At 40.6% G+C, this 23,423-nt stretch overlaps 1 protein-coding gene and 1 long non-coding RNA gene across 4 annotated transcripts in view; one reads left to right on the top strand and one right to left on the bottom strand.

Moving 5' to 3' along the window:
* RNF220 (ring finger protein 220) overlaps positions 1-23,423 on the top strand; it is a 216,615-nt gene that overhangs the window by 37,195 nt on the left and 155,997 nt on the right. The window lies entirely within an intron of this gene.
* The window catches only part of LOC309658055, a 77,870-nt gene that overhangs the window by 52,089 nt on the left and 2,358 nt on the right, over positions 1-23,423 (bottom strand). The gene's annotated exons all lie outside the window — the stretch shown is intronic.

Here is a 23,423-nt window from a genome sequence, read left to right as displayed (position 1 = left end):
GTTAGATCCTTAATACAATTAAAATTAATTTTCATCAATAGTATGAATTAGGATTTTAACTTTAGTTTTTTCCTAAGAAATTTTAATTGTCTTGACACAATTAATTAGTCTACATTTTTCCAACTGATTTGAAATGTCAGGTTGTACATGGGTCTGCTTCTGGATTCTATCCTGCTCCCCAGACTTTTTGGGTCCATTTTTGTACCAGCACCACACTGTTTTGATTATTGTAGCATTATAGAATGTTTTTATACCTTATGGGACCCAAAACTACATATACTACCATTTTTTCTTTGTCACATTGTTTTTCTTTCTCATAATTTTCTTGACTGCTTTTGTACATTTCCTTTCCCAGGTGAACTTTAGAATAAATTTGCCCAGTTCCATAAAATATCCTATAAGTATTTTGATTGGAATTCATTAAATTTATAGTTTAATTTGAGTCTCATCCAAGAACGTGATGTATTCTTCATTTATTTTTGTCTTCTTTTAAGAACAATTAAGTTTAAGATATTTGCATTGATGTTCTTAAGTAAACTGGTAGTTTTCTCCTTCGTCTGTTTTTCCTGCTGGAGTAATATTAGTTTAGTACAATGGTTCCTAAACTTTCTGGTCTCAGGACCCATTTGTACTCTTAAAAATGATTGATGATCCTCAAAGAACTTTTGTCTATGTGAGTTTCCTGTCACTATTAGAATTTAAATGGAGAAAAATTTAAAACACAAGAATGTACAAGCATACGTTTTCTTTAATTTTTATTTATATTTTTATTTATTTATTTATTTATTTTTGGCTGTGTTGGGTCTTCGTTTTTGTGCGAGGGCTTTCTCTAGTTGTGGCAAGTGGGGGCCACTCTTCATCGCGGTGCGCGGGCCTCTCACTATCGCGGCCTCTCTTGTTGCGGAGCACAGGCTCCAGACGCGCAGGCTCAGTAGTTGTGGCTCACGGGCCCAGTTGCTCTGCGGCATGTGGGATATTCCCAGACCAGGGCTCAAACCCGTGTCCCCTGCATTAGCAGGCAGATTCTCAACCACTGCACCACCAGGGAAGCCCAAGCATACGTTTTCTTAATTGCCAGAGCAATGACATCATCACATGGCATTCCGTCAGTCTCTAGAAAACTTCACTGTACACGTGTATGAGAGAATGAGAGTGAAAAAGCAAAAACATCTTAGTATTGTTATCAAAATAGTTTTGCCTTATGGGCTCCCAGGAAGGGTTTCAGGGATCCCTAGACCATACTTTGAGAACTGCCAATCTAGCAGAACGAGTTATAATTTTTCCATATTTCCTATGTACTAATATAAATAACGTAGAAATTTTTTATGTTTTGAAGGTAGAACTAATCTGTAGATTATTTGGAACTGATGGTTTTGGGCATGATATAACTTTGCCTACCATTTCAATTTCCTCTATGATTATTGTCCTCCTCGTGTTTTATATCTCTTCTTGACTCAATTTGTACATTTATATTTAACTAGAAAGTCATGGAATTTCAGGTAGCTTTTTACTTTTTAAGTATAAAGTTATGTTTAATTACAGTTTTTAGATTTTCTTTATGTCAAATATTAAACCCCCTCTTTTATTTTCGTTATTATTTGCCTGTGTGTTTTCTTTTTTATTCTTCTGTTGCTAGAGGTTTATCTGTTTTGTTTTGTTTTGTTTTGTTTTAATTGTGTGCTTTTTTTTTCAGTATTTTTTTTTTAATTTAATTAATTTATTTATTTATGGCTGTGTTGGGTCTTCGTTTCTGTGCAAGGGCTTTCTCTAGTTGCGGCAAGTGGGGGCCACTCTTCATCGTGGTGCGCGGGCCTCTCACTATCGCGGCCTCTCTTGTTGCAGAGCACAGGCTCCAGACGCGCAGGCTCAGCAATTGTGGCTCACGGGCCCAGCTGCTCCGCGGCATGTGGGATCTTCCCAGACCAGGGCTCGAACCCGTGTCCCCTGCATTGGCAGGCAGATTCTCAACCACTGCGCCACCAGGGAAGCCCGGTTTATCTGTTTTAAAGTCAGATTTACTGAGGTATAATTTACATATAGTAAAATTCACCCTTTATAGTGTACAGTTCTATGAGTTCTGGCAAATCAGTACAACCATGTAACAACCGGTACAATCAGGATACAGAAGAATTCTGCCATCCTCAGAAATTCCCTCATTCCTCTTTGTAGTCGACCTTTCCTTTGATCCCCAATTTCTGGCATCATATTTCCTGTTTTAGTTGTTTATTCCTTTTTATTTCTGAGTAGTATTCCATTATATGGTTACACTGAAGTTATCTGTTCACCAGTTGAAGGATATTTGGGTTGTTTCCAGGTTGGAGAGATTATGAATAAAGCCACTATAAACATTTTCAGATAGGGTTTTGTGTGAACATAAGTTTTTATTTTTCTTGGGTAAATACCTAGGAGTGGGATTTCTAGGTCACATGGTAAGTATCTGTTTGACTTTATAAGAAATTGCCAAATCATTTTCCTGTCATTCTCCGTTTACTGGATTTCTATTTGTTTTGTTCTTTCCTTTGCTTCTGTCAAATCTCTTTTTAGAATGTGTTTGGTCTCCTCACACTGATTCAGGTAGCAAGGGCATGCCTCAAACATAAGATGCCAGGGAGGACACCTCAGTGACAAGACTTGGGAAGTGGTTGAGCAAGATGATATTATGTTTTCTGAATTGAGCCACCCATGGGGGTCATAGGAGGGAGGGAAGGAAAATGGGATAGAAAGAAAAAGAGAGCAAAAGAAGAGGAAGCAGAGCTTCCCTGGTGGCGCAGTGGTTGAGAATCCGCCTGCCAATACAGGGCACAAGGGTTCGAACCCTGGTCCAGGAAGATCCCACATGCCGCAAAGCAACTAAGCCTGTGCACCACAATTACTGCGCCTGCACTCTGGAGCCCACGTGCCACAACTACTGAAGCCCGCGTGCCTAGAGCCCGTGCTCTGCAACAAGAGAAGCCACCGCAATGAGAAGCGTGCGCACTGCAACAAAGAGTAGCCCCTGCTCGCCACAACTAGAGAGAAGCCCGCACACAGCAATGAAGACCCAACGCAGCCAAAAATAAAAATAAAAATAAATTAAAAGAAAAAAAAAAGAAGAGGAAGAAAAGAAAAGGAAACAAAATGGTGCCTGAAAGGGGAGTGATGCATGCTACCCTAAAATACTTTAATGTAACATGATGATGTCATGGGAGCCTACAGAGAGCACTGACCTTGAGGACAATAGGGTAGGGAAGGTGGGCCAGGAACCACTAATGCAGACCCTGAAAGCCTGTGGTTCCAAAGTTCAATCTGAGTAAAGATAAGCCATTATGGGCTTTGGAAAAGGGGAATGATCTGATCCCAGTGATTGTTGTGATGGGTCTGGGGTTTGGGAAAAGGAAAGAGGCTGGAGGTGGGGCCAGCAGTGAAGCTGCTGTAAGAGTCTTGGGGGGCTACTGGTACTATAAAGGGAAAGAGAAATTTGTGGGCTGGAAAATGTGGCAGGCATCCAACCAATACTTGTTTAATTAATTAATTAAGGAGTTTGATATTTTAAGTTGGTTGCAAGAAATAGAGGTTTGTTAGAACTGCAAATGAATGAACTGGAGATGTTGAAAACAATATGGAAAAATGAGTAGGTTGAAAGGGGAAAAGAATCCTGAAAAATGAATTTAACAGTCTGGGGTAAGGGAAGGAGTTGGCAACCAAGACAGAGAATCAACTAGTCAGAAAGCTATGACTATAGCACAGACTCTTTGGAATAAACATGGAAACCTAGTGAAGATCAAGGATGACTCTGAGTTCTCTAGCTCCAGCACCTGCCATCTGTCCCTGATTGACCAGAGCTCATCTAGGGACACCCTGAAGTCAGAGAGCCAAGTGATGAGAAGGAGTGTTCCTGAGGGGGTCTCAGCTTTGGGGTGGGGGTGAGGGCAAATTAAATGACCCTCAAGAACCTTTCTAGCCTTGGGATCTTGTGATTCTAGTGAAAATATTGCTCAAGTGTCATATTCCCAGAATAAGAATAAGGACTCTCTTGATTTGGAGAAAGGCCCTAAGACCTTCAGAGGAAAAGACTAAGTAAAGGCTATTGGGTAACCCAAGCCAAGACAATTACCATTAATCTCTGGAGATGTTTAATTTAGGAGAGAATGCAGCTCTTTCCACTGCCGAATTTGTGGAATTTTTTGTCCAGTGCTCCTATAATGAGGTATGGTTACTACATGTTGTAGGAAAAGGAAAAAATCAGGCGGTAGGACAGACGTCTTCTCCCTTCAGATTACATGATTTTTGTTCATAGCTTCAATGGCACATTAAGGAAGAATTCAGTTCCCCCTTTACAAGAAAGGCCATTTACTTCTCAGAGCACCGAAAAGCCCATGGAGTTGAGTCCTATGGAAGAAAATAGTGTAGTGTGAAAAATGACATCATAACGTTGCATTATTTATGTAACATTTGCTAGGAACCTCCTAAGTGCTGGGTGCTGTTTTAGGCACTAGAAATACCGTAGTGAACAAAACACACTGAGGCCCTGCCCTCAAGAAGCTTCTGAATTTTGGTGGGAGCACATGTGAGAAAGTATTAACCTCACCTGAGACCAGGGAAAGCCCAAGAGAAGAGTGACACTTGTCACTCTCCCTATCTGTTCTACACACAACCAGAAAGATGTTTTTAAATCACAAAACTGAAAATGTTATTTATTCCCTTGCTTTGTTTCACCAATGGCTTCTCTGTGCTCTTCTGAGAAAGATCCAAGTTGCATTAGCATGACCGGGTAGCACCCTGAGGGATCTGGCCTCACACCCGTCACCCACAGTCTCCCTTATGCTCTGCAGTCCTGCCACCCCAGCCTTCTTTCAGTGTCTCAAACATGTCTCCCCTCCTGCTTCTGCCTCTGGGTCTTGGCACCTGCTGTTCCCTTGATCCAGAACACGTGTTCTCCCACCCACCTCTTTGCCCCTACCCACCCTTGCCTCCAGCCCATGCTGCCCAGTTAATCCCACTACCCTTCAGATCTGCTCCAAAGTTGACTCCTCAGAGTTTTCCCAGCATTTGCCTTTTCCTGCAACTTTCTCGTAACAGCCTGTGTCTACTTTCCTGTCCCCTCTTCCTTTCTCCTCTCCTCCTTCCCTCAAACGTTAAACAAATGAACACAAAGAGAAATAGAAAACGGTAAATTGCAATAAATGCTTTGAAGGAAAAGAACAGCTTATAACATTTCAATAAAGACATATAATTATATTATTATATATATTAGTTCATTATTCACATAGATGTCCAGAATCGTGTTGAATAAATGAATGAAGAATAATTATGAGTAAGATTTCTCTCATCGGAGGAGGTAGTAAAGAGAATTCCAGGCAAGGAAAATGACACGTGCAAAGATACAGAAGCATGAATGGGCATGAAGTAATTGGCAAATCACTAGAAATATGACTAAGTGGATTGGCTGGAGTTAAGATTGTAAAGGTGAGGAGGATCCTGCTTGTAACGTTGGCTTTTTTCCCTGTTGGGAGTGGGAGAAGGTGGTGGGAATCAAAGGTTTTTAAACAAGAGAGTGCTATATTCAAAGAGGGATAGAGAGAGAACTGATTCTTCATCTATTGCTATTCCATCCCCCAAATTTTAAATTCTAAAACAGAGAAGTCCTACTCATTCAGCATGGCTAGTAGGATGATTAATCAAAATCAGTTAAAGCGGGAAATCATCAAAAGTACTCCATATATGTTTTCAACCTCTTACTCTAATTTAGAATATACAAATGCACTTGCTAATCTTCAGGTAGAGGGCCAAGGTATTCCCGTAAGTGTGGAGTCTTTGATTCTTGAATGACCGCACCCATATTGAATCGTCTGATTGATTTCAGCAGAACAAGTAACTTAAATATTCCTTATAAAATAACCTTGCCACAGACTCCATGATTATGATTTTTTTTCAGGTTTTTTACATGATAGCATAATGGTTAAGAGCACAATCTCCCAAGCCAGACTGCCTGGCTTCAAATCCTGGCTGCACCACTTTCCGACTTGGGCAAGTTGTTGGCTTCTTTGTGCCTCAGTTTCCTCAATACTCACTTCAGAGAATTATCGTGAGGATCAAATCAATATTTTATATAAAGGCTTAATGTAGTGCCTGACACATAGTCAACATTCAGTAGATGTTAACTGTTTTCCAGTTGTCTCACCCACACCCAATTCAATAGCATTTTAAAGAGACTTTCCTTTATTGGGACTTTCCAAAGCATTTAGTTTAGTGTTCTTAGAAACAACCGTTCTCTTTCTTTTTGCATCACTGGCTTACATAATATTTAATTAAATTATGTAAGTACAGTAACTACTACTCTTGGCATAAATAAATTTTGGAACAATCATAAAGACTTACACTCAACTTGTGGAAGTAGGTGTAGACGTGCAAGAGGGTAGCCTACTAGCCAGGACCAGGCAGGGTGCTGTGGCCATTAACCAGGGTGTGTTACAGCGGGAAGGGGAATTTTTAGTGAACCCAGTAGGTCAGTAAAGAAGAGATCAGTTAAGAGAGCACCTACTCTTAGGTGACAACCTCTATCCTTCTTGCGTCCTCTCTCCTTTGCTCTTATAGCTACGCTTTAATTTCATCAATTCCCTAGGCCCAGGCCAGACCTGTAATCTTCCTAAGCATCAAAAAAGAGACAGTTCCCTTGTGGAATTTTTTTTTTTTTTTACATCTTTATTGGAGTATAATTGCTTTACAATGTTGTGTTAGTTTCTGCTGTACAACAAAGTGAATCAACCATATGTATACATATATCCCCATATCCCCTCCCTCTTGAGCCTCCCTCCCACCCTCCCTATCCCACCCCTCTAGGTCATCACAAAGCACCGAGCTGATCTCCCTGTGCTATGCAGCAGCTTCCCACTAGCCATCCATTTTACATTTGGTAGTGTATATATGTCAGTGCTACTCTCTCCCTTCATCCCAGCTTCCCCTTCCTTCCCCCCCAACCCCCGTGTCCTCAAGTCCATTCTCTACATCTGCACCTTTATTCCTGCCCTGCCACTAGGCTCATCAGTACTCCCCTATGGAATTTAAAATAAAAACAATACTAACTTATAAAATAAGCATAAGGAAGTCCAGTAAAGTCTGACTTTTCCCATGGTGATTATTTCCGTGCTTTTAAAAAAAATTTTCAGATTCTCTCCCCAGAATTGTTGCAGGGGTTCCCTTTGCTTTGCTGGTGCCTTGAGAATATGTTTATCTATTGGGTAATCCAGCACTGCCTTTGACTCTTGCATTTTTTCCCAACCTCTCAGCCTCTGCCTAGAATCACTTTCCTCCCTATCAACCCTTGATCCCAAGATCCATCACTTTTAACTGCTTTCTTGCCAAAATCTTCTACCCCATTTCCTCACATACTTGTCCTTACACAGAACCCATCCAATAGCCCCCCAAACATTGGCTATATTGAATTTGAGGTGACTTTTCACTCCCAAGTAGAAATGCCCAATAGACAGTCGAACATAAAAGTCTGGAACCCAGGAGACAGAGTACAAGTAGATAAAGGGATTTAAAAATCTGCAACACATAAGTGGAATTTGACCCCATGTATGTAGGTTACATCACCAAAAAAGGGCATGTTGAGCGGGAAGAACAATGGCTGAGTTAAGAGCTCTGAGGAACATCACTGTGTAAGGGGCAGGGGAGGCAGGAGCTGCCGATGACAGAGGGAATCTTGACACGCAACGAAGCCTGAATCCAAGGCAGGAGGGCTTGAGGAAGCGATGGTTACCAGTGTGAGACATAACAAAGAAGTGAGGTAAGATTAGACAGGGCCTGGCACCTGGTAGGTACTCCAGTGCATACTTCTTCACTAAATAACACATTAGGACTGAAATCATTAGGATGGCATTGGTGATCTTGGTGCTAGGTTTGAGTTTCCAGAGAAGCAGACCTTGAGACAAGGATTAGTTTATTTGAAAGGTGAGGGAACACAGGGAGGTGGGAGAGAATCATGAAATGGGGCCCAGGAGCAGCCAATAAAGGATGAGTTATCAAGCCAGCAACCACTGTGGGCAATTAGCGTTAATCCCGCTGGAAAGCTCCGGAAGTCAGTGCAGAGCGCTCAGCTCACAGTTACCCGATGCAGGAGTTGAGGGAGCTGGGGTATTATATACCGACTCCTGCACGTCATTTGTTGAGGGCTGCTCTTAGGGGCATTAACTTACTGACCTTTCCAGCCTGATACTTGGGCAGCAAAGCAGACCCTGGTTGCACGAAAAAGCAAATGAATGCAGGTGCTGGCAGTTGGAAGTCGGGTGTGCACTCAAGTAGTAAGGGCAGGGATATGGACAGAGTGGCAACAGCACCTTGGAATCTGCAGTTTCAGTGGCAGAAGCTAGAATTCTATGGACTGGTAGTAAGTTGGAGGTGAGACCTGGAGGTGATAACTTTAGATAACAATTTCAAGGTGCTTGGCTGAAAAAAGAAGATAAAAGATATGTCAGTAGGCTGACTCAATGGAGGGCAGAATATAATGGGAGATCAGAACCTCCTGGTGATGGTCATTGAGGAAATTCTCATTTTCCCCTTCTTAGAGTGAGAAGTAGCGAGCTGCTCTAACTACTTCCCACTTCAGGGTCCTTCCTCAGCTTCCTTAGATCAGCATCCAGTGGTTTTTCTGCTGGGTTTTGGGACCTGAGTTCCCCCACTGAAGAAGCCCTGCTGAGCTAGTCTTTTCCAGCCTCAAGGTTCCAGAGATGCTAAGCCTGAAGAGCCAGAGGGGTGGACTGACTGGGGGTGCTGAGCATATTGGGGCAGGAGTGGAGGGCAGTGGCCAGACTCTGAGCCCACGGAGAACCACAGGGTCCGAGGAGAGGCCTGTGGGCTTTTCCACGGAGTGGCTCCTCGCTTGCCCGGCCTTCCTCTCTCATGTCAGCACATCACAACAATAGGTTTGGTTGAAGCATAACAGGCAAAACCACAAAAGAAACATTCTTGTGACATTCATCTAAAGTATGGCTCTTTATTTGATTGCTGTCTATCTCAGCTAAAGCATAAGCTCATGAGGGCAGGGACTGTACGCATTTTACCACTATTGTATGCCTTGTGCCTGGCACATAATCAGTATTCAATTAATATTTGCTTAATGGGGAAGAAAAAAGTAATGCTGTCTATTGATGGTGCCTAGACCAATAAGAAGCTGAGATTTTTACCCCCCCCCAGAAATGGATTTTCTATGAAGCTAATGAAATTTAAACTTAAGGGCCCCTTATTTGCATGGGGTCCTAGGAGAGGCCTTCATGGTCACATTTTTTTAATTTGGAAAAAAATACCTTAATTAAAGCTGAAGATGACCACTGTTTCCACTCTAACTTCGTACTTCTCCTCCTGTGGAGTGGCTTTGAAGTAGCTGTGGGTGTTTTGGGGACCTGGTTAAAGGGAAGTTGAGTTGGGAATATAGTTTGTTTATTTGGATTTAATGGGATCTATTTATGTGGTTCACAGTCTCTTCTGTGCAGAGTTAACTTACTACTGGCTGTCCTGGTGTAGAAGTGGCTCTCAGGAGACCTGCTACTGCCCACTGTGCTAACTCACTGGGGACCAGGACGCAAAGGTGCATGGCCAGAGCTTCTATGGGCATGAATGTGCCCTAGGGTACCCTGCCATGGAAGAGAAACAAGGCTAAAAACGTATGGATCCAGAAACTAGTCATCACATATGTAAAATTGTAAGTGGAAATTTTAGTTTTTACTGATGCCTGGTCAAAACAGAACCTCTCACCTATCAGGAATATATTTCTTAATGCAGTATATACAATGATAAATGTATTATGTATTTTTTCCTTTTTTGATGGGAATCACATGAGATAGAGTTTATTAAAATTCCTGTGTTTATAGGGCATAAACCTGTAGCAATGCTACTAATAATAAGTGCATTCTTATGTGAAGTTATGTTTTACACATCCCCAAAATATTGACATCACTGAAGATAACATAAAACTCTTAATGTGCACTATAACTAGGGCATCAATAATAAACTGGTAAAAGAATGTCAATAAAGTCCAAAAGTATTCAGGAAAATTTGAAATGCCCTGAATGCCTATATGAAAGAAACTTGATAGATGTTTCCCCAAATTTCACAATAATCCTTTAAAAAATTATATAACAATACTAATAGGGAGTTTTGAAGCTGAAAGAAATTCCCTCTATTTTCAATAATAAAGTTTGATCAATAATGGTAGACAAAAGACTGAATTATATTTCCCTTTTCTTTACAGAAAATTAGTTAACAATTGTTGTTCATATGAAGAGTTAATCAGAGTATGCAGTCTGTTAAAAACTTTTGTGATGCTTATGATTTTCCTCAACTTTTAAAATTTTGTAATTTGTCGTGCTATCGTTTGTCATTCTGAATACTCACTTTTGAACCTGATTTATATGTGTAATTTTTTAAAGAGAGCTCTCAAAGTTGTACATGCTAAGCTTCAAAACATGGATCTGCTCCTGTATCCTCCCTCTCTCTTCCTGGCTTTAGGTGATTTTGGATGTGAAACAACACAGTCTTTAGAATCGCAACTGTAGATAATTGGTGTATGACTAGTTGCCATGGAGACATTTTAGATGATGCCTGACCTCCTTTTTTGGTTTATAGAATAAATTGAGTTTCTAGAATTAACCAGGAGCTGAGGACCACTCCCTTCTGATACACTCATGGAGCTTGAGTTTTAATCTTACCCAGCTTCTTAATTCTAGAGTCTCTCTGAGCCCAGGCCCCCGGGACAGATTTCTTCTTCCTTTGCCATTTGGCTGGCTCTAGAATGGAGGCAGAGTTGAAGGGAAGAAGGGGGAAGAGCATCACATGCATTCTAATTCTAATTTGATGTCTCTTTGGGGGCAGTGCCTCCTAATTGGTCCCAGTTGGTACATCTTGTAGGAAATTTGGCAGAAATGAGAAAGGAGAAGACATACGATGACCGGTTGCAGTTAGTGGGGATATTTAGCCTGGAGAAGCAATGTCTCTGTTGGAAACCTGTATCACAGGTTTGAGCTTTTGTCACATTGTATAGTATGTCTACTCGAAACTCAGTGCCATAATGTGGTGGGTGTTTGTTTCTTGAATGCACAGGTATGTGGATCACTGAGCATCAGCTGATCTCAGCTGGGCTCAGCCGGGCTTGGCTTCAGGCTGTGGGTTAGGTCTGTGTCTGCTCTATGTGTCCTTTATCCCCCTTGAACCATCAGCCACCAAAGGCGTGCTCTTCTCATGGTGAAAGGCAGGAGCCCAAGAGACCAATGCCAACCGTGCAAGCACATTTTTAGCCTCTGCTTGCACTAGTCTGCTAACATTCCATTGGATGAAGCGCATTAACGGCCAAGCCCAAATTCAAGGGTAGGAAAATCATCGCACCCTGCTTTGAGGGCAAAGCAAGTCATATGGGCAAGGCAACATCAGTGGGGCAGGGAAGATGGAGGTGGGGGAATGGAGGGGGTGAACACTTGGTGAACCATTATGTAATATATAAAAGAGCAGATTTCCTCACTTCTCGGTCCTCAACTCACCAGAGTCTATCCTCATTCCCTGCTTTTACCAAAATCACTGTCTTACTTATTTTGCCTCATTATACATAGAATCTGATTCTTCTTCATTCTCACTGAATTGCTTGCCTGCATTGCTACTGTAGCCTGCTAACTGCTCCCCTTGTCTCTGGTCTTCTCCTTTCCCAATTTATCATCCACAGAGCTGCCAGCTATTATCAGTATCTCATCAGCATCAGCATTATTGTTATCTATTTTGCATTACACTTACTGGTTTATGTGCCTTCATTATACTGAGAGCTTCTGGATAGCAAGAACTGGATTTTATTTATCTTTGAATCTCCAGCATCCTGCACTGGGCCTGACGCATGTAAAACTTCAATAAGTGAATATGGAAAGAAGGAAGCAAAGAAGAAAGATGGGATTCCAATTTAAGCCTATATGACCTTAAAGCTTAAAATCTTTCTACTCTACCATAATTTAGCCTTAGTCACAGATGTGTTGCTGATAAAAACAAGGATAAAGCTCAAACCCTCTCACTCCTACACTGGTAGAAAAGCAGGCTACTTGCTCTAGATTAACTAAAGATTGTTTCTCCCGTAATCGCAATAATCCTTCCTGATCCTAATTCTTCAAAGATGGAAAGGTCTAGAAGCCACAAAAATTTTTAAATGGCCATAAGCACTTTAACTATGTGAAAAGATGCTCAACTTCACTCGGAGAGAAATGCATATGCCATTTTTTACCTATCAGGTTGGCAGAGATCAAAAATGTTTGTAACGCTGTACTGGTGAAGGGTGTGGAAAGAGGTACATAAATTGCTGATGGGAGTGTAAATGGGTTCAACCTCTAAAGAGGGCAGTTTGGCAATATCTATCAGCTCTTTATGTACTGATATGGAAGGGTCTCCAATAGACCCTGTGTTGTAAGTGCAAAGGCAAGATGCAGAACACGGACCAGAGTTACCTTCTGTGTGCGTGGAAGGAAGAAAATCAGATATACGTATATGCTGTTTTTGCTCAGACAAGCTCTGGAAAGATATATAAGAAACTGTTAATAACACTCCCTTTTGAGGAGGTGAATTGAGCTGGAGAACAAGGCTGAGAGGAAGATTTCTTTTTCATTTTATATTCTTTTGTATCTTTTAAGTTTTGTTCCATATAGAATAGAATTGTTTAGGTGACAGAAACACTATCAGAAGATCAACAAACTGGAAAACATATTTGTAACATAATATGGCAAAGGGCCAATTTCCTTAATCTACGAACAGTTTATAAATCAGTTAAATTAAGACAGAGGGAGAAGAGGGAAGGGATATAAGAACTAGTTTCAGAAAGAAATACAGATGGCCAATAGTTATATGAAAAAGATGCTTAACTCATACATTATTAAAGAAAATAAAGGAAAAATCAGAAGGAATCCTTCAGAGAAGAACTGAGCTCTGTTATTAGATGTGTTTAAGGAGAGACTAAGTGACCAATTATTAAAGTTGTTTGTTGAAGGGTTTCTTTCAAGCATCTGATAAAGGAAAGATTTCTAGCATCCAAAGGAACTAATTCTTTCCAATCCTTAGGGTCTTTAATTCCTTATGGTAGCCAATGGAGGGGTGTTGACAAGGCCAAGCAAGCAAGCCTAGGGAAAGAAGGGAAAGGAATATAATGGAAGTTCACCTAAAAGCACAAAAATCTCAGAAATAGAAGGAATCTTGGAGCTCATCTTTCAAACATCCCACCTAATACATCATCTCCTGGGGCACAGTTCCAGATTTGCCACTTAATAACACTGAGCAAGCTTATTACCAAATCATTCATTCGTTCAATAAATATTTACTGAGTTCCTTCAACGTGTCAGGCACAGCCCCTGTCCTCATGGAGACAGACATTAATCAAATATTTATTCAAACAAATGTAAAACTGCAACAGTGGCAGGCTATGAAAGCCTAAGGGTGTGATATGACCCAGGCAGGGATTTTAGGAAAGTTGAGCTAATTAGGCTGAATACGAGTTTAACCATGCACCAGGGAGAGGGAAAACATACCTAGGCAGAACCAACGGCATGCGCAAAGGCCCTATCAGGAGGGATCACGACAAGGCCTACGACGGAAAGGACTGAAAATGGTGATAAGCCTGTGGCTTAGCAGTCTGGCCTTAAGGAGTCCATCATGGAGAGCCCGCAGAGGGTTTAGGGAAGGAGAAAAAGGGGACAAGTGCCTTGATCAGATCACATTTTGAAACTATTAATCTGGCTCCCTAGTGGAGAATGGATTGGAGGGAAGCAAGAGCAGATGGACACAGGTGAGTTAGGAAGCAGATGCAATAGACGAGAGAGAATGGTCACTTAGATGAGAGTGCTGGTGGTGGAGCGATCTGGGCAAATGCAAAAGAGGTTTAGGAAGTAAAATTGACCAGACTTGGTGATGGACTAGATCTGAAGACTGACAGAGAGGAAGGAACACTAATATTTCCTAATTGGATAGATGGTGGTACCATTCACTCAGACAGAAAACAATGGAAGACAACTGTTAAGGAGGAAATCTCAGAGTTCAGTTTAGAACATGCCAAATACGAGATGCTTTTGAGAAGACACATCAGTCAGTCGGCAGCATTTATTTATGGAGTGTGTACTGTGCAGCTGGCAGTGGAATATACAGGTTTATTGTTTATTTGTGAAAAAGAAAAAAAAAGGATAAACACAATTCCCCTTTTTTTGAGGCCCTTGCTGTTCCACTATTATATTGTCTGTTCCTTCTTACTTCTGTCATTTGTCTGACTCTCTCGACTCCTCATTTGTTGGATGGAATGATCCAATACCTCACATTTACGGTTTCTTGGCCTATTAATTTCTAAAGACCACTCTACTTCACTACGTAGTCCCATGGCCACACCATGAACCTTATCACTCAGAACTCATCGACCTTGAACTTCTTTCACTTTCAAACTATACCCTCCTATACTTTCCAGCTCTCCCATTTTTCCTCCATGTCCATGTCTTCCTCCATTTGCTGTCCCATTTCTTTCCTTCCATTATTTCCAAGGCTTTTAAAAGGACTTCCTCCCTATTACAGCCTGACACATAGCAGACATGTAATAAGTATTTGTTGAGAGAATGAATGTCTACTTCCTTATCTCCCATTCATCCCCCAACCCGTCATGGTCCAGTGTTGACCTCCATCACTCCACCTTTAGACCAGTAAGTCTTCCTAATTACCAAACCCAATGGATACTTTTCAGCTTTGTTCTATCAGAACGTTGCTACCTTCCTTTTAAAACCCTGTTTCCTTAAGTTCTGCATTTTCTGCCTTTCTGATCACTTTTTCTTCATATCTTTTGAGGGATCTTAACCCTCAAGGATTGTCTTCAGCCTTCTTCGTTTCTCCTTTACACATTTTCCCTAAACAATCACATCCATTCTCTCTGTTGTTAATCCTGAAATATCTATGTCCAGCTTAGAACTCAAAGAATGTGTCTCCAAATGCCTACTAGATAGTCTCACCAGGCACCCAGTAGGCATTCATTAAATATTTGTTAAATGAATGAATGAAAATTCCATAAGCACCTCACAGTTATCATGTCCAAACAAGAAGTCATCTTTTCCTTGCAACCCACTCCTCCTCTTTTTATGTTTCTTATTCTGATTAATGGTAGCATCGCCCATCTAGTCACCAGACTCTTTACTGATGTAAGGAGCTCTGATTATTTTCACCCCTAAATGTGTTTGACTCTGTCTCCTCCTCTCTGTCCCCCCTACTACTATCCTACTTCTGGCCCTCATCAGATCCCTGCTGGCTTTTCCTTTCTCAGTCTTACCATAGCTCACCTAGATTATTCCAGTAGGTTTAAAATTAGTCTCTCCGGCCTTTATCTTGCTCCTCTCCAGTATTTTTTTTTTTTTTTAATGAGATAAAAATTTACATAACATAAAATTAACCATTTTAATCATCTTGAAGTGTACAACTCAGTGGGTTTTAGTATATTCACAACATTGTACAGCCATCACCACTATCAAATTCCAGAACATTTCCATCACTCCAAAAAGAAACACTATATTTCCCAACTCTCCCCCTTCCTCCATCTCTTGACAACCACAAATCTACTTTCTGTCTTTATGGATTTGTCTATTCTGGACATCGCACATAAATGGAATCGTATAAGGTGGCCTTTTGTGTCTGGCTTCTTTCACTTAGCATAATGTTTCTGAGCTTCATCCGCATTGTAACATATATCCGTACCTCATTCCTTTTTATGGCTGAATAATATTCCATCATACGGATATGTCACATTTTGTTTATCCATTCATCACTTGATGGACATTTGGGTTATTTTCACTCTTTGACTATTATGAATAATGCTGTTGTGAATATTAGTGTACAGGGTTTTTTGTGGATATATGTTTTCAGTTCTCTTTGGTATATACCTAGGAGTAGAAGTGCTGAATTATATGGTAACTCTGTGTTTAATATTTTGTGGAACTGCCAAATAATTTTCCATAGTGGCTGCACCATTTAAAGCTGCCATTCCTGGGACTTCCCTGGTGGTCCAGTGGGTAAGACTCCATGCTCCCAATGCAGGGGGCTGGGGTTCGATCCCTGGTCGGGGAACTAGATCCCTCATACATGCCGCAACTGAGTTCGCATGCCACAACTAAAAGAGCTCACATGCCGCAACTAAAGATCCCGCATGCCGCAACAAAGATCCTGCATGCTGCAACTAAGACCTGGAGCAGCCAAAATAAATAAATAAATAATTTTTTTTTTTTTTTAAAAAGCTGCCATTCCCATCAGCAGAGTATGATGGTTCCAATTTCTCCACATCCTGAACAACACTTGGTATTTTCTTTTTTGTTTGTTTGTTTTAATAGCCATCCTAGTGGATGTGAAGTGATATCTCATTGTGGTTTTGATTTGCATTTCTCTAATGACTATTGATGTTGAGCATCTTTTCATTTTTTAGCTGTCTGTATATCTTCTTTGGATGCAAAGTCTTTTTAAAAAGTAATCTCTACAAACTATGGTGAAATGCAAAACACAAGAAAAAAAAAGCAATCTCATCATGGTACTTCAAAAATTTTAACCCCTCCTTATTGCTGAAATAATCAAATGAAAATTTCTTAATATAGTACACGAGGCCCTTTCTGTTCCACCTCTTCTAACACTCTCCTCCTCACTCTTTACTTTTTAGCCATATTGAACTGAGGAGAGGTTGGGGGGATTTAACTTTTGTCTCTTTTTTTGTCAACCCAGTCTCCAACAATAGAGGATGTTCAACCGAAGTTAAGGAAGAGTCATCTGACCAGTGGAATGATAAGGTGGAATTAGGATACCTGCAAATCCCTGCTGGTTTTTCCTTTCTCACTCTTATCCTTCTTGTCTTGCTTCTTGGCGGCACTCACTTTGCTTTAACCAAGCCATATAAGTCCTAGACGGGACTAGATTCTTGTCTCTAGACCTTTCTGGAAGGTTCTAGCTTTTAGGTCTTCCTGGGCTGTCAGGTGTGTGCTTCCTCCTGTCCCTCCACGTTCTTGGGACTGTACAACCCAGGAGGAGGCAGGTGGGCAGAGGAAGAGGAGGCATTGTTTTCTGCAGGCCCCTTCCCTCTCTTGTGGCTGCAAAGGGCTGGAAAGTCAGCTTCTACTGTGATTATGTTATAATTTAAGGCAGTGAACATGTGCTCTGCTGGCGGCTATAAAGATTCAAATCATAAAGTTTTACAGTGGAACGGTTTCTGTAAAAGCATCGTTAGGAAGTGGGAACCATGCCTTTAATTCTTATGACATATGGGACTGCCTGGTTTGTTTTGGTTTCTGTGGAGTTTAGTAGGGTGATGGTCTGACTAATTAAAGTCAGGCCCTCTTCCTCGCCACAACGCTGTGCCTCACCCGAGGACAATGTAGGAAGGTGGAACTTTTCTCCCCACTCTGTTCCTTATCTCAGCTTATCAGGGACACAGAACTCTTAGAAATAAAGAGTAACCATTCAATTACTGAATATTTTTAAATCTCCTAACCTATCAGGCTTCATTCCTTGGGGAGTCCATGTCTTCCCTTTACTGGCCCAGGAGCAAATCTAGGCAGTGAACCAAGCCTAACTGAGATGATTGCCTTCAGGGAGATCAGCTGAGAAGCCAGGTGGGCCCAGTAACTAGGTCAACGGTAGAAACAAAGAGAATAATAATATGGTAGCTGGCTTCACCAGCTTCCACCTAACTGACTTGCCAAGATAACCAACACTCTATGCTCTGTGAAACACACTAAATAATGCCTACAGTGTACTCTCGCCTGATGGTTACTGTTAATTTTGCTGTTACATAGTATGGCCACTCACAGCTTCTCCCACCAGCTAACTTGTGTGCTTATCAAGACTCAGTTGTACTTGTTCCTAAACCTGTTTATGCCACTGGTAGCAGTTATTGTAATTGCCTCATGTCATTAAATATTTTGTAAACTGAACAATATAAAATTGGAAAGAGGTGTTGTTTGTTGTTGTTGTTGTTGTTTTATGAAAGTCAAGTTGAAAATTAAGGTGAGTTTCTAAAATAATTGCTGTTGAAAGAGGGGTGGGTAAGATAGATTGAGGAAAAACATCACAACAATCTAAGAATCTGCTCTCTAATTTCTTTAAGTTCTTGTTCCACTATAAAAAACTAAAACCAAGAATTGTAGACACTGTATTATGAGTGTGATTTATGCAGGAAAGGTCTGGAAAGCCAGTCAGCAGCACATGCCCTGGGCTTATATCAAAAAACTGGAGAATGAATACACATTTATATATTTTAAGTTAAAATAAAATGTTCAGGTGAGTGTATATCTTTTGTAAGTGATGTTCTGCTTTACAGGACTTTCTGGATAATCAACCAGTGTGTTGGACAAGAAGTTTCTTTGTAATAGGATTTATCATTTATTGGTGCCATTATTGAGTGTGTTAAATCATTACAGAGGAAGGCATTGCTGTACCCATTTCACAAGTGAAGAAACTGAGGCTTAGAGTGGTTAAACTTGTCCTAGTTCACTCAGAGACAGTGACCATCCCAGGTCTGTTAGCTGTAGAACCAAGAGGAAGAAGACACAAAGGCTAACATGGAGTACATGAGTAAACAGAACTGCGGAAGAGGTATTTGTGTTTGATAAAAAGTAATAATAAGTATAACCTGATAGACTGCTGGGAATAGAAATTGTTATCATCGCTTTGGAAAAACATAACATTATCTACATTTATTCAATCAGTATCTATTGAGACACCCACCCTGTGCCAAGCACTGTTCTAGATTCTGGGCATAAGACAATGAACAAAACAGACAGAAATCCTGACCTCATGCACTGCAGCTGACATTCCTGTAGAGCTGAGTGCTTAGCAGTTCCATCCCTAGGCATATTCCCTAGAGAAACTTTTGCTCACAAGATGTTCACAGCAGAATTGCTCATAATGGCAACAAAACAAAGCCTGTAAATAACCCAAATGTCCATTAACAGGAGAATGGATGAACAGATTGTGGTATATTCATGTAATTGAATACTATAGAGTTGTGCAAATGAAAGCATTACAACCATATGAATCAACACAGAGAACTCTTAGAAATATAATGTTGAGTAAGAAAAGCCAGTTGCAGAAGAATACATATGGTGTGATACACTCATAAAGTTCCAAAGCAAGCCATATATTGCTTAAAAACATACATTTTTGGTAAACTATAGAGAAAAATAAGGATCTGAGGAGGAAAAAATCCGGGATGGTGGTTATATGAGTGGGATGGAAGAGATAGGAAGATGGAATCCAGAAAGACAACATAACTATTAGCGGTCATGTTCTATGTCTTAAGTTGGACGGTGGTCCACAAATGTTCATTTATTATTTTGCTTCATATCATATATGATATGATATCTGTGTATCATATAACTCAGATATAACATTTAATACAATTTTAAGCCTCAAAGAAGGAAAAGAAAGTAGAAAAGTATAGAAATTGAAGTCAAAGATCTTGACTTGGAGAAGCTTGGGGTTAGGAAGCCAGAAAGCCAGACCTCCAGAAACAATTCACTTAGCGTGGTAGCTTGTACCAGGATCCAGGTTTTGGGTCTTCTTTCCTCCCCTCCCTTACAAGAGGACCTCCAGGTTTACAAGAGACCCCAGTGTGCGGTCTGTGGCCTCAGAAATATTGCAGAGACTGACATTGGGACCTTGCAGCAGGGGCAAAAGATGCTACAGGGAGGAAGCTGGAGGTGGCTTGGAGAAGGTATATGTTGGAGTCACCAGTGTGTGGGCTTGGAGCCATCGGGCTGATGATACCCTTGGGCCTCAGGTTTCCACCGTAGCTTTGAACCAAGCTCTGTGCGTCTGTGTGTGTTTTTGTGGGGAAGCTTATGTTTTTGGAACAGATAGAATACACCAACCAAAGTTTGTGAAAAAATTTGCCCTGGCCTTGGCAGAAACAGCAGATGGCCTCACCTGCATCCGTCTTTGACCCCAAGTCATAATATTTGTCCAGAAGCAATGAAACACAGTGATGTACAAGGAGCCCATCAGTTAGATTGGTTGGTTTGGTTACCAAAGAGGCAACCTAGTTCCTTGGGAAACACAGCTCATTAGGAAGGGAACAAAACAGTTATTATTAAAAGTAAGAAGAATGGAAATAAACTGAATTACATTCTTAAAGCTGCTTTCTGAGTAGTCCAAAGAGTATGCCAAGTGTTCCCCAACATATCTATTGATAACCTACTATGCACCAGTCTTAGTCCTAGACTTTGAGAATGCATTAGTGAATAAATGGACATGGTCCTCTCCTTTACAAGGCTTATAGTCCAGCGGGAAACAAATAAGGAAACATAAATATTTATTGTACAAATGAGGATGAGTACTATGAAACAAATGGCACAAAGATATAGAATAATTGGATGATCTACTAAGGGTGGTCTCTGAAGAAATGCATTTAAATAAAGATCTGAAGTTAAGACCTGCAATGAGCAAAGCCATGTTCAAAAAGAAGGAACAGGTTATTTTAACAGTCCTGAGGCAGAAAAGTGCTTGTTGCATTTGAAGGATGAGAAAGAACCGGGGGCACCAGTGTTTTGAAGAATAAGAAAGAACCACTTAGCTATTGCTACGTAACAAACAACTACAAAAATCTCAGCTGAATACAGCAGTAGCACTTATTTCTCATGCATCTGTAGGTTGGCTGATCTAAGTTCCACTTGACCAGGCACCTCTGCTCCTTGCAGGAGGTTGAGCTCTAGTTTGATCCATGGATGTTCATTCTGCAGCTTCGGCTGAGGAGGTGGCAGCTACCTGGGAAGAACTCTTCTCCTTAGGAGGGCCAACCACACAAGCATATTTCAAGCCCATGTTTGGGTCATTTTTGACTCCGTATACCACTGGCCAAAATAATCACATAACTGAGCCAAAACTCAAGGAGCAGGAAAGTAAACTCCCGTGGAGTCTGGAACAATAATCTAATCAATCACAGTCTACCTCTTGTTCATGAATATTCACAATCCTCTCACCTGTAAAATACACTCACTCACAATCCCAAGACTTGCCCAAATTTTATCTGAATCATTGTTCCTGGCTTAAAGGATCATGTTATATCCATGTCAGGTCTAAATATGGTTTCTCTTGATCTGAAAACCTAAGAACTAAAAAAAAAAAATCAACCATCCCCTGCCCCCAATTCAACATAGAGTGGTGGGGGCTTCCCTGGTAGCGCAGTGGTTGAGAATCTGCCTGCTAATGCAGGGGACACGGGCTCGAGCCCTGGTCTGGGAAGATCCCACATGCCGCGGAGCAGCTGGGCCCGTGCGCCACAACTACGGAGCCTGCGCATCTGGAGCTTGTGCTCTGCAACAGGAGAGGCCACGATAGTGAGAGGCCAGAGCACCGCGATGAAGAGTGGCCCCCGCTCGCCGCAACTGGAGAAAGCCCTCGCACAGAAACAAAGACCCAACACGGCCAAAAATAAACAAATAAATAAATAAATATTATTTTTAAAAAATAAATAAATAAATAAAAAATTAAAAACAAACATAGAGTGGTGGAAAAGTACATGATAACAGCAATAAATTATTTCATTAAAAAAGGGTAGAAATAAATGTACATAGAAATCACCAGTCCATAGCAGTTCTGAAATTCTACTGGGCAAATGTTGACAGGTCCTACCATGCTGGGAGTTGGGAATGTTCCCTGATTAGGCCCTGGTTCTGATTACTGGGAGTGGGTCTCCAATCCATTGTTTTCCATGACTCAGAAAGCCCTACCTTTTCCATCATCCTTGGATAATTCTGAAGAGGACATTGAATAAGATGCCTTTTTTGGTGGCTGGGCAGCTTTTTCAGTGTACTGCCTGGCTGTAGAAATTTGGGGGCTCAGAGATATTTTTACATCTTGAACAGTCTCCGTCCCTTTTAGCTGGAACTGGCAGTGTATTTGCCAATACAACTGTCTCACAAACTTTGTGGGTTTCCCATGTATCCAATACTAATCAGTTCTATGTGCCACAAGCCATACCTACAGTTCATACAAGGCATGATCTATCCAGACTTAAGTACTGGTACTCTGGGTATGTCAGGCTGCTGTAAAACCATGCTCATAAGCTTTCTAGAAGCCTCTTTTCCAACTGAAAGAGCCTGTTAAATGCTGCCTTGTTTTTTTCAGAGCTTAATGAAGACCCTCGATTTTGAATTCACCTTGAAACTTTATCTTCTGGCAGCACCATCGATTTGATCTTTAGCCCCAGGATGGATCTTAATTTGAAGATCTTTTACTAGAGAGGCTGGAGATGAGAAAGTTTTGTTTTTAAACCCAATAAGTTCTGGGTTCTCAATATTCCTGCTGAACTCTGCTTGCAAACTAGCCAGTTCTCTTTGAGTTTATCTCTTTCTTGTTAGTGCCTCAACAAATGTAGCTAAAAGCAACCAGCTCATGCTTTCCATATTTTGCCATAAAGTCTCCTCCTCCAACTCTACTGGTTCATTAGATACATTTTCTGCCTTCCAGATTATTATCGTTTAGCCAAATGCTTTACTACTACATAATACAAGTTGCTATTATTCCTGACTTTTATACCAGCTTCCTTACTGCCCACTATCTAGCTTCAAAGCTGGTGTCATATATTTCAGATGTTCTGTTGTTTTTGTTATAACAACACCTCATTATTATTATTTTTTTAAGAATCAGTTTGGATTGATTGGATCAAAGATCCAACCCCTGGAGAACTCTAACATTTTAATATTTAGTAGAAGAAAAGAAGAAAGTCTGAGAAGGAGTGGACAGAGATATGGTAAAACCAAGGAGCAGGAGGGGGAGTGTTCTTAAAAAGAACAAATGGTAAGCTTTATCAAATGCTACTGAGAGATCAGAGAAAGAGATGTCTTCAGGATTTGGCAATATGGAGGGCGGGTAACCTTGAGAACCATTTTAGTGGAGTGACAGGGCAAATTCAAATTGACATGAATTGAAGAGTTAAGGGGAGATGAGAAAAGGTATACTGCAGATGTAGACAATATCTTGGAAATGATTGGCTATAAAGAAGAGCATAAAAATATGATGTCAGGTGGAGAGGATGTGGGTTTAAGTGAAGGATTTTTTTTTAGTTTATTTTTAATTTTTAAAAACATTTTATTATAGAAAACAATAAAAACAATAAAATATAAACAAAAATAGCAGTATAATGAACTCTTCTGTATCCATCATTCAGGTTCAACTCATAGTTAATCTTTTTTTTTTTCTGAGATATACATTTTAAAGTAATAACTAGAATTATGACTTATAACATTATACCAGAACATATAAGATTTTTAGAAATTTCATGTAATGTCTGAAACATTTATATTAACATATTTCCATACAAATAACCCAATGAAAGTTTAGTATTAGTTGTTTGTTTTTTTTTTTTTATACTGCAGGTTCTTGTTAGTCATCAATTTTATACACATCAGTGTATACATGTCAATCCC

This window comes from Balaenoptera physalus (assembly GCF_965194825.1).
Source record: "Balaenoptera physalus genome assembly, chromosome: 1".
NCBI lineage: Eukaryota > Metazoa > Chordata > Mammalia > Artiodactyla > Balaenopteridae > Balaenoptera > Balaenoptera physalus.
Note: the sequence above shows the minus strand (reverse complement) of the source record. Positions and strands in the feature narration are given on the sequence as shown.